Source organism: Sorex fumeus, unplaced genomic scaffold (genome assembly GCF_029834395.1).
Source record: "Sorex fumeus unplaced genomic scaffold, SorFum_2.1 ptg000086l, whole genome shotgun sequence".
Classification (NCBI taxonomy): domain Eukaryota; kingdom Metazoa; phylum Chordata; class Mammalia; order Eulipotyphla; family Soricidae; genus Sorex; species Sorex fumeus.
Window position 1 is genome coordinate 14,702,321 of NW_026606143.1, and position 10,484 is coordinate 14,712,804.

The 10,484-nt window shown below is 39.5% G+C and overlaps 1 pseudogene; it reads left to right on the forward strand.

Moving 5' to 3' along the window:
* The first annotated feature begins 7,483 nt into the window (after window positions 1–7,483).
* Window positions 7,484–8,622, forward strand: LOC130039251 (interferon-stimulated 20 kDa exonuclease-like 2; annotated as a pseudogene).
* Window positions 8,623–10,484: the final 1,862 nt, after the last annotated feature.

Below are 10,484 nucleotides of genomic sequence, written 5' to 3' on the forward strand. Positions count from 1 at the left end.
TTTTTACCAGACATTTCATTAGGTATATTCTGAAATGGAATTATTAACTATATAACCAAAACCCTTGATTTATCTGGATACTTATTCCACCTCACTCACTTTTAAAAGATCAAGCACTGCGATATTTAAATAGCAAATTGAAGAATCTTTTACAAATTCTTCACCAATGTTTGAGTTGGATATCTAAACAGGTAGATGATCATTAGACTGATAAAAAATAAATAAAAACATTTAAACAATATTTATCTCATGAAGTTGGTTGAACTTCAAATATGAATTAAATTAGTTCAACAATTCATAAAATAGGAACCAAATAAATGTTTGAAATACACACATACACACACAGATATATAGACCTAGATCTAGATATATATGTATTTATGTATGTATCTTTTTGATTGTTATTTTGAATCATTTAATCCTTCATATCAATTCTTAGGAAATTGAAAAAAGCAAGAAAGTTACAAAAATATATTGTCACTTTTCAGAAGTACATCCCATCCCTGCTTAAGGACATTTTCAAAGAAGGTAAAGACCATGCCAGAAATATTCATTGAAATTGTTAGTCTCAAATTGCCTTTGGCATTTTGCATCAGTAGTGGATGGCCTAAGAGAAAACAGGATTGCCAATGTAACTGCATCTATATTTGAAGAGAAAAATCTAAATGATACTTCTACAATGCACAGAATTGAATTACCCTCAGGTGCTTTGGCACATCCATAACCACAGATCAAGACTCTCTTTTGAGTCCTCAGGCAAACAACAAATGTACCCCTATTTGAATTAAAAACTATACTATTACTTTGAATGCTAAAAACAATCATATTCAACAAGCCATCTGCAAACATTAGTTTAAAAGAAGAACATTTGCAATTAATCTTGGAGACAGTCACACTTGACAATAACATAAAATTTCTTATTATTGCTGAAGAAGAGGGAATTATGAGTAATTCCTTGATGTGTAAAATAAACAAAGAATAAAATCCCTGTAGTTAAAAAAAAATTTCTTCCTTATATAACAGATGGCATTGGAATTAAAGCATGATGAACAGCTGATATTAAATATTAACTGAGTCATGTATATGGCCTTCATCGTTGATGTACAGAAATGAAAGATAATTTTCTTTTTTCATTTTGCGTATTCTTTCTTATCTTTTCTTTCTGCCTTTAGTCTACCTAAGTTTAGTTTACAATTTTTTGTTTGTTTTAGAGCCACATCTGGCGGTACTCAGGACATAATCCTGGCTCTATGTTCAGGGATCACTTCAGGCAGGCTCAGGGGGGCATACAGTAAGCAGGGGATTGAATACTGTGAGCAGGGTAGGTTGTGAGTAAGACTAGCATCCTGCCATTGTGCACTATCGCTCTAAACTGCCAGTTTACAATTTTTTCATTTATAAAATCATTCTCCTGTCTCAATTTGACCTCAAAATCTTCTGGGTATTGCCAAAAAAGAATCCTAGACATTGATGTTCATCCACTTTAATGTTCTCCTCATTTAAGAATTGCTCACCCTCCAGAATTTCTGATAAAGTTTTAATTCTAGTTCACTACCACAATATCTACATTGCTTCCATGCCAGCACTTGTTGGTTTTAAAAGAGTTGCAAAAGAAAATTAGTTGATATCAAAGGCATATTCTTTAACTTCAACTAGGCCACTGTTGTTACTCAATATTTTTTAAAAATGCAATTTTTTGTTAAAAAATGTGTACTGACTGTTGTGTGATATCACATAACTTCTTGGTTACCTAAGAAGTATAACTTCACTTCTCCTATTTGACTTTCACATAATTCAGCTAATTTATTTAGTGCTGTATCTACACATCTAAACATTGCTGAAAATTTTTAAGAAGTCAAAACGAACAGGTTTAACAAGTTCCTGAGTTGAAAATTTAACAAAATGAAGTAGTAAAATTTTCCTAATTTATAATATATAAACGCCATATAATCTCAATCAAAATCCTAGGAAGTAGTCTTTTGAGGGGAAAGAAATTGATAAGCTGATTTTAAATCTTATATAAAATTGCAAAGGACCTAGGATTGCTGATATTTGTAGAAAAGAAAAATATTGGTGAATTTATACTACTTGATTAAAAATTTAGCATAAAACTACAATAATTGCGGGGGGCCCGCAAAACCACTCTTCGGCCTGCGGAGGTGGCCCTAGGATCCGTAGGTTGCAAGGAGGGACCAACCGAATGAACACAAGACACAAGAGACAGAATGCAGTTCTGAAACAGAGAGAAAAAGGGACAGACTTTATTGGGGGCAATCAGGGTTTATATCCATTAGTGAGGCAGCTACACAAAAGGTCGTGCCCATATATGGTTAGGAAGGTTTGTTTTCACATATCACGCATAAAGTTTATGCGTATCTTGTACCAGACACAAGGTAGTTACACAAAGGGCCATGTCCATGTGATTTACCAGACATGAGGTAGATACACAAAGGGCCATGTCCATATGATTTATAAAATTTATATGCATCACGTACCAGACACGAGATAGTTACTTCTTTTTATTACTGACAGCCATAACAGATGTTCTCTCAGGATAACCATACATCAAGAAAACCATGCATAGCACTGGCTTTGCCTGTTGCGGGGTCACGTAGGTCAAGACGACCATACATAGCACAGGCTGTGCCTGCCGTGGGGTCGTAGGTCAAGATGACCACACCTAGCACAGGCACTTAGGCCCTTGGTCAGTTAAAGGGCCAGCTTCCCACAAATAATTAATAACATATGTTACTAGTATAAGGATAAATTTATAGATACATGTGCTATATTAGGCACCTATAAAGAAATCCCATTTATAATTAATTGATATATTGTCATAAATAAGGAAAAGAAAGTCCTTCATATAATGGTACTGAATAACTGGGTATCTTCAAAAAAATGAACCTTAGCCCCAATTTCACAATTTACCCAAAAATCAATTTAGTTTACACAATATAGGCTATGTGTAAACAATAAAAAGTAAAATTAGAAATTACAAAACATTTGAAGATTACCTTTTACCTTTTACCTTGAAAGAAAACTTCAAATAATTTCACAGCAATAAACAAGCTTGGTAAGTTAGTAATATAAGCAACATAATAGGTGAATCTCAAATTCATCATGTTAAGTAAAAGAAGAAAGACATAATAGATTATATTATATGTTTAGTTATAGCATGGATAAATACAAATTTTAAAGTTAAAAATTAGATGTGCTCAGGAAGAAATATCAATCAGGAAGAAATATCAATCTGTACATTGATAGCAAAGAGGATATAATTTTCTGGAATGAAAGAAATATTCAGTTTATTGATTTAAGAAATTATGGATAAATAGGCACAAGCATTTGTGAAAATGTATCAAAAAGAACATTTAATATGGGTGTATTTTATATAAATTATACATCAGTGAAAGTAATTTAAATAAAATCAAAGAATGTAGGAAGAAAACAAATACTTTTGTTGATGAATATTAACCTCACAGTACTTTTCATTAAAAAAAATGGTAAAAATGGAGACATTTAAAGTTCCAAAAAATCTATAAGCTGGAATATCATTCATAATATATTATAAATTGGCGTTTGCCTTACAAGCGGCCAACATGGACGACCCGAGTTTGATTCCTCCGCCCCTCTCAGACAGCCCGGCAAGCTACCGAGAGTATATTGCCCGCATGGCAGAGCCTGACAAGCTACCCGTGACGTATTCGATATGCCAAACACAGTAACAACAAGTCTCATGATGGAGAGTTACTGGGCCCACTCGAGCAAATTGATGAACAACGGGAGGACTGTGATATACCGTGATAATTAAGAATACTGGATGCATGTATGCAAGATGATTTTTTTTGAAGTGCAATTCTATAGGTGGGAAGTATAACAAAATATAACAATGATTAAAATCTTAATATATGCTCCTAGTTGCTCTAGTGGTCTGCAAATATCCAAATAATATGCAAATAAATGAGTATATGTGTAAACAAGAAACAATTAAAAAAATAGACTCCATGCAAGATTTGGCACATGGTTTGTAAATTATTGATCCTTCATTAGATGGTAATTGGAATATTTTTATGATGCATCTAGTCCTCATTAGATTTTTTTAAACCATTATTATAAAAAAGATCCTACAATGTTCTTTAGTATGAGGGCAATATACACATTTTATTTTAGACAATATGTATCAATTGTGTAACTGACTTGTTGAATTTTAAAATGCATATCCTATAAACAATGATTCATCAAATTTCTTTTAAAATCAATTTAGACCAGCTATATTTTACTTATTATGTTTTCATTTTTGTTTTTGGTCCACACCTGGGCCTTAGGACCATATGGGGTATCAGGGACAGAACTCAGGTCAGCCAGACGCAAGGCATATGACCTACCTGCTATACTATCACTCCAACCCCTATTCATAATAGTTTTTTGATACAGAATATAAGCACTATAGTTAGGTCTGTCAGAAAAGCAGAAACCAAGACAAGCCTTCAACAGATATTAAAGCTCACTGAGCAAAACAATATCATTTTTACATTTTATAAATATATATATATTTTTTTTGGTTTTTGGGTTACACCCAATGATGCTCAGAGGTTACTCCTTGCTCTGCACTCGGGAATAATTCCTGGCGGTGCTTAGAGGACAATATCGGATGCCTGGAATCGAACCCAGGTTGCAGAGTGCAAGGCAGATGCCCTCTCCACTGTGCTATCGCTCCAGACAACCCACATTTAATGTTTTCATCCCATACATATTTCTTATATTGGACTATGAAAAAATATAAAGCAAAGACAAAGGACTAATGAGTTGCTAAAGAAACAAAAAGACATAAATGCATGAAACTTAATGCAGTGGATCCAAAATATCTTATACTGAGACCTATTCTTTTATTCTAGAATGGGGTGAATAATATCAAGAGTAGAATTAAGGTCTACTCGTCAATCTGACCCATAGAAGAAGGATATCAGGAATTAAGACCGATAAGTTGATATTTAGTATCCGGACCTATGTAAGGTCTTAAATGGAAGATGCTAATAACACAGACAGATTTTTTTCTTTCAGTTAAGTATGAGTATGAAGTAACGGAAAGATTGTTTTTAAAATACAAGGAAATATTTAGGTTAGATAAAGAAATGTGTACATATTTGTTTTTTCTTTAGTACTTAACTCAGGGATTAAAGTGTAAAAAGTAGAAGACCAAAGTTAAAGAAAAGCAAACGATGTTAATAGGAGAAATTTGAAGAAACAAGAGGTGAGTCAAAAACACAGGTGCAAGGCTAAAATTGGACAGGACAGAGGTTTATTCCTAGAAGGGGAAACTAAACTAAAATTGTCACCTCAGCAAATGCCTTAATGATTTCCCCAATTCCAAAATAAGAGCATAGAACATGTCTCTAGTCTTGTCTTCTTGCAATTTCCTACATCCAAACATATCTCACATCTAGACTATTCTACCTCGTAAGTGCTCTTAAGCTTGAAACAACAAGATGTGTTTCACTCATTTTGGTTTTTGTTTTTTGAAAGTACTCTACTACTGGCATTCATCAATTGTTACTGAAATCCTATACGTATTAGCATCCATTTCTCATGTGATCATAATTCATTTCTCTTTTTTAAGAGTTTTTTTTTCTGTTTTTGTTTTGGGGTCACATGTTCAGAGCTTACTCTTGGCTCTGAACTCAGGAATGATACCTGAAGCTGCTCTGTCTGTCTGACAGACCTGAAGGTGGTCTGTCAAGGATAAAACCTCAGCCAATCACATGTAATACAAACACCCTACCTACCGTAGAGCCCTTGTTACTTTCACTGTTCAGAAGTGAGCATTCTATAACACAACTCTGGTCACGTGATTTCAAATGAATTAATCTCTGGATCATCACATGCATGACCTTTCTTGAGCTGGATTGTGCTAACTTCAGATTCTTTTTTGCTTTTTTTGGGACTATATCCATTGGTGCTCAGTGGCTTTTCCTGACTCCTGTTCAGGAATAACCATCACAGTGCTGGTAAACCATATTTGTTGCTGGGGATTTGAACCAGTGTTTCCAAATGCAAGCCAAGCATCTTAACTCCTGTACTAGCTGCATGACCTTCCACCTCCACCCCCTCCAACAGGACTCCTCGTTCTCTCTGAACTAGCCCTAACCAGAGCCATAGATATTGTAGATTCTCTAACCATCCACTGTTTGCTTTTACTGTGTCCCTTCACAGATGCCTAACAACATGGAGAAACTCAGAGAACAAACACATTTATGACTTGAGCAAGGGGCTAGAGCGATAGCATAGCGGGTAGGGCGCTTGCCTTGCACGAGGTTGACCTGAGTTCGATTCCTCCATCCCTCTTGGACAGCCCGGCAAGCTACTGAGAGTGTCCGCCCACATGGCAGAGCCTGGCAAGCTCCGCATGGTGTATTCGATATGCCAAAAACAGTAACAACGAGTCTCACAATGGAGACATTACTGGTGCCCGCTTGAGCAAATTGATGAACAACAGGAGGACAGTGCTACAGTGCTATGACTTGAGCAGAATGAGTGATTCTTAATCTGTGTCCCTCCAAGCATAGGGAGATAGAGGGAATGCATGGTTTCACTGGGAAGACACATAACTGAATGTGTTCTTGCTTTCTTATCTAGGAACTTAGAACAAATGTCTTTTATTTTAAAATTAGATATAGCTTCTCCTCTGAAGTCTTCGTTGATTCTGTCACATGTAGTCATGACTTGAAGCCTTTCCTAAGAGCATTGCATAAATTTCTGCTATTATCTTGACAAGTGGATTCTCTAGAGATATGGTAGTTCATACTGTCTCTCCATAGAATACTTATTCTTTATGTGTCTCTGTGATTCCAGTCTTCATAGAAGTACAGAGTATTATTCATGTCACTCAAGTAGTAAATAATTCCATTATTTGTTTCTCTACAGTTTACAAAAACTGAGTTTATTACTTTATTTTCTGCTTAGGGAATAATATTCCTTACTTTTCAGGAGAGTTGGGCCACCCCTGGTGGTGTTCAGGGACTATTCCTGACTCTGTTCTCAGTGACATCCCCTTGTAGTTCTTGGGGGACTATATGCAGTGGCAGGGATTTAAATCTTTGTCCAGCATGTTTCTGGCTGTAGAGGCCTCTGCACACCTTCGAGGGGGCCCTCCCCCAGGCTTGAGGGATCAGGAAGTGCAAGCCCGACCTACGCCACTGCTACCCCGGACTGCCACTGTTCGAGGAGTCCCTAGGCTGCGGGGGGGGGGGGGGGCTGCTGGTACAGTCCATCCTGTGCGCTGGCCAGCCGGGGTTCTCAGCCGTGGCTTACTCCTGTTTCTGTATCTGGCGCCTGGCGTTTCCGGGCCTGGAGAGGCCTGTCAGGGAGGTAGGGCGAATGGTGAGTCTCCTGATGCTGCTCTCTGGCCTTCAGCAGAGAGGGAGTCCCATGTCCTCCTCCCACTAAGCCACTCTTCCCGGCTGATTGCCCTCCATCCGCCCGACACATGTCTACCTTACTACTCAACCTGGACTTCGGCAAGCCTCCCCCTACGAAGGGATTTGAGGGCAATGCCAAGCACCGAAGTTTTGTCAAGAAGTGGCAGCACTTGGAATGGAAGGGTCTTCTGGCCAAGAAGAATCAGCCCTCTAACAAGGCAGGCACCTAAAACTCGCTTGGAGGCAAAGCAGCAGAATGGGGAGGTGGCCAGAGGGAATGGCTCGAGGAAGGCTGCCTCTCTCCCCAAAAAGAAGTCCACTGCTTCCAGCAGCACAGCTGAGCCAGCCCAAGACAGGACAGCTAAGGTGCCTTGGCTGACCCCAGGCCCTTCACAGAAAGCTGGTTCTGTGGTGGCCAAAGTGGATCTACTAGGGGAGTTCCAGAGTGCCCTTTCAAAGGTGAAGAGCCACCCCCCCCCATGCTCCAAGAAGAAGGGCCTTCCAAAGAAGCCTTCTCAGAAGAGCACCTCACTGCTGTCCACCCAAGGTCCCCCGGAGAGTAAGTGCCCTGCCACACTCCATAGGATTCTGAGCAAGATGGTGGCGATTGACTGTGAGATGGTGGGCACAGGGCCCAAGGGCCATGTCAGTTCCTTGGCCCGCAGTAGCATTGTCAGCTACAAGGGTGATGTGCTCTATGAAGAGTATATCTGCCAGCCCCGCCAGATCATGGATTATTGCATCAGGTGGAGTGGGATCAAGAAGCAGCACGTGGTGAATGCCACCCCCTTCAAGGTGGCACCGGGACAGATCCTGAAGCTCCTCACAGGGAAGATAGTGGTGAACCATGCCATCCACAACGACTTCAAGGACCTGCAGCACTTCCACCCCATGAGCCTCACCTCTCAGATGTCAGTAGGACACCTCTCGCATCCCCCTACTCAACCAGAGGGCCGACTCCCCGGAGAATGCCACCATGTCTGTGAAAAACCTCACCAAGACTCTTCTGAACTGGGACATCCAGGCTGGGAAAAGTGGTCACTCCTCTCTGGAAGATGCCCTGGCCACCATGAAGCTGTATAAATTAGTTCAAGTTGAGTGGGAACAGTTGCTGGTCCAGAATCCCCCTAGACTAGTGGCTCTGGGGCCCCTGGTGGTTGCAGGAGGCAAGGGTACTCCTAGGAGGTATGGGGCAGTGGCCTCGTGACCTGCTCTTCCTTTTCTACACTTTGAAAGTCAGAATTGTGTGGGGAGCTCTCCAGACACCTTCTAATGAAATTTCACCTCAGGCTTGTGCTTGTGTCTGGCTTAAGTGTGGAACAGGGAAGCCACTGAGTCAGCCCTCCTACAGTGTTCACCTCTGAAGTGGTGTTAACCAAGGTCCCAGCGTGCTTGGCACCCTAGAACTTCTCTTTTTGAGGGGTTGAGGCACACATCCGGCTCTGTTATGATCCCTGGTGGTGCTTACGGAACCATATGTAATACCGGGGATTTGAACCAAGAGGTCAGCAGGATGCCAAGGCAAGTGCCTTAACTCTTGATCTAGCTCTCCAGTCCCTCACTAGAACTCTTGAACTTGACCCTTCCGGTGCAGGGCTTGCTGGGAAATGGGGTTCCACCAACCTGCCTTATCATGGAGGGCCATACAGGCCCCTGTTCACACCTTTCATTCAAAGCTGCTGGACAGGATTGTCTTTCTTGCCAGTGCTGACACAGTCAAACCCTAAGTCACAAACTCTTGCCTCAGAGTCTTCCTGGAGGTGAAGGACTAATCCCTGTTCCATACTCATGTCGTCCCCAATGGGGTTTCATCTTCCTCATACTGCGGTCGAGGTCAGAGTGTGACTCAAAACCAGCTTTTAGGTGGAGGAAAGTGACTTCTTTCTGAAAGTAATCGAGGAATGATTTACATTAGATCTTACTTGGTAGGTTTTTTAAAAAAAGATTCCAAAGTATTTTAAGTCTTTGCTGAACCAAGCCTCATAATAGGTGTATTAGTCTCTTGAAAAATTTTTATAATGAAAAGAAAATAAATCTTTGTCCAGTTACATACAAGACAATTTCTTTATTCCCATTGCTATCTCTCTGGCCTTAACATTTCTTTATTTAAAAACCATGAATCCAATATCACTTGTCCCTTTCTACATGTTTGGTGTGGGGGGGACACATCTAGACAGGTTTAAAAGTCTTCACGTCCCAAACTGTGAGTACATAAATCCTGATGTCTTGATCAGAATAACTAATACTCTTAAATACCTCACTCAGTAGTAGCAACAATAGGAACAGCCAAAAGGCATAGCTCCGTTTCCTTTGTATATTACAAAATGCTTTCCTGAGATTTTTTCTGGAGAAGTGTGAATAAAAAAAGAATTCACCAAACATTCTGTATGTGAATTAAATGCAATTATATTAATACTCCTTGTAGCCTTCATATAGGCACAAAATAGGTGCTTGGTATATATTATTATTCATTTCATGGTTTTGTTATTAAATATTCAGTCCCATATCAAATTCATATTGATGACGATTGATAGAGGTGAATGTTTTCTGTAAGTACTCAATAAATGTGATTTCTCCCTACTTCATGCCACGAATCCTTCATAGCACTGTACTGTCCTCCCATTGTTCATCGATTTGCTCGAGTGGGCTCAGTAATGTCTCCATTGTGAGACTTGTTACTATGTTTGGCATATCGAATATGTCATGGGTAGCTTGCCAGGCTTTGCCATGCAGGCGAGATATTCTCAGTAGCTTGTTGGGCTCTCTGAGAGGGGCAGAGGAATCGAACCCAGGTTGCCTGGGCCAGTCGTGTGCAAGGTAAACGCCCTACCGCTGTGCTATCACTCCAACCCATATACTCTCATTTATCTTTGCTCTAAAATGACTCCTCTACTTTTAGTAAAAAAATTTTAGTACTTTCAAACATCTATGAGTTCGCACAAATCTATGATTTTTTAAGTGCAATTTTTTTTCTGTTAGAAATACCCCTTATCTTGGTTTTCCTGATATTCTGGGACTTCTATACTTGGTGCAAAGTTCACTTCCTCTTTGAAAAGTCATCTGAACATC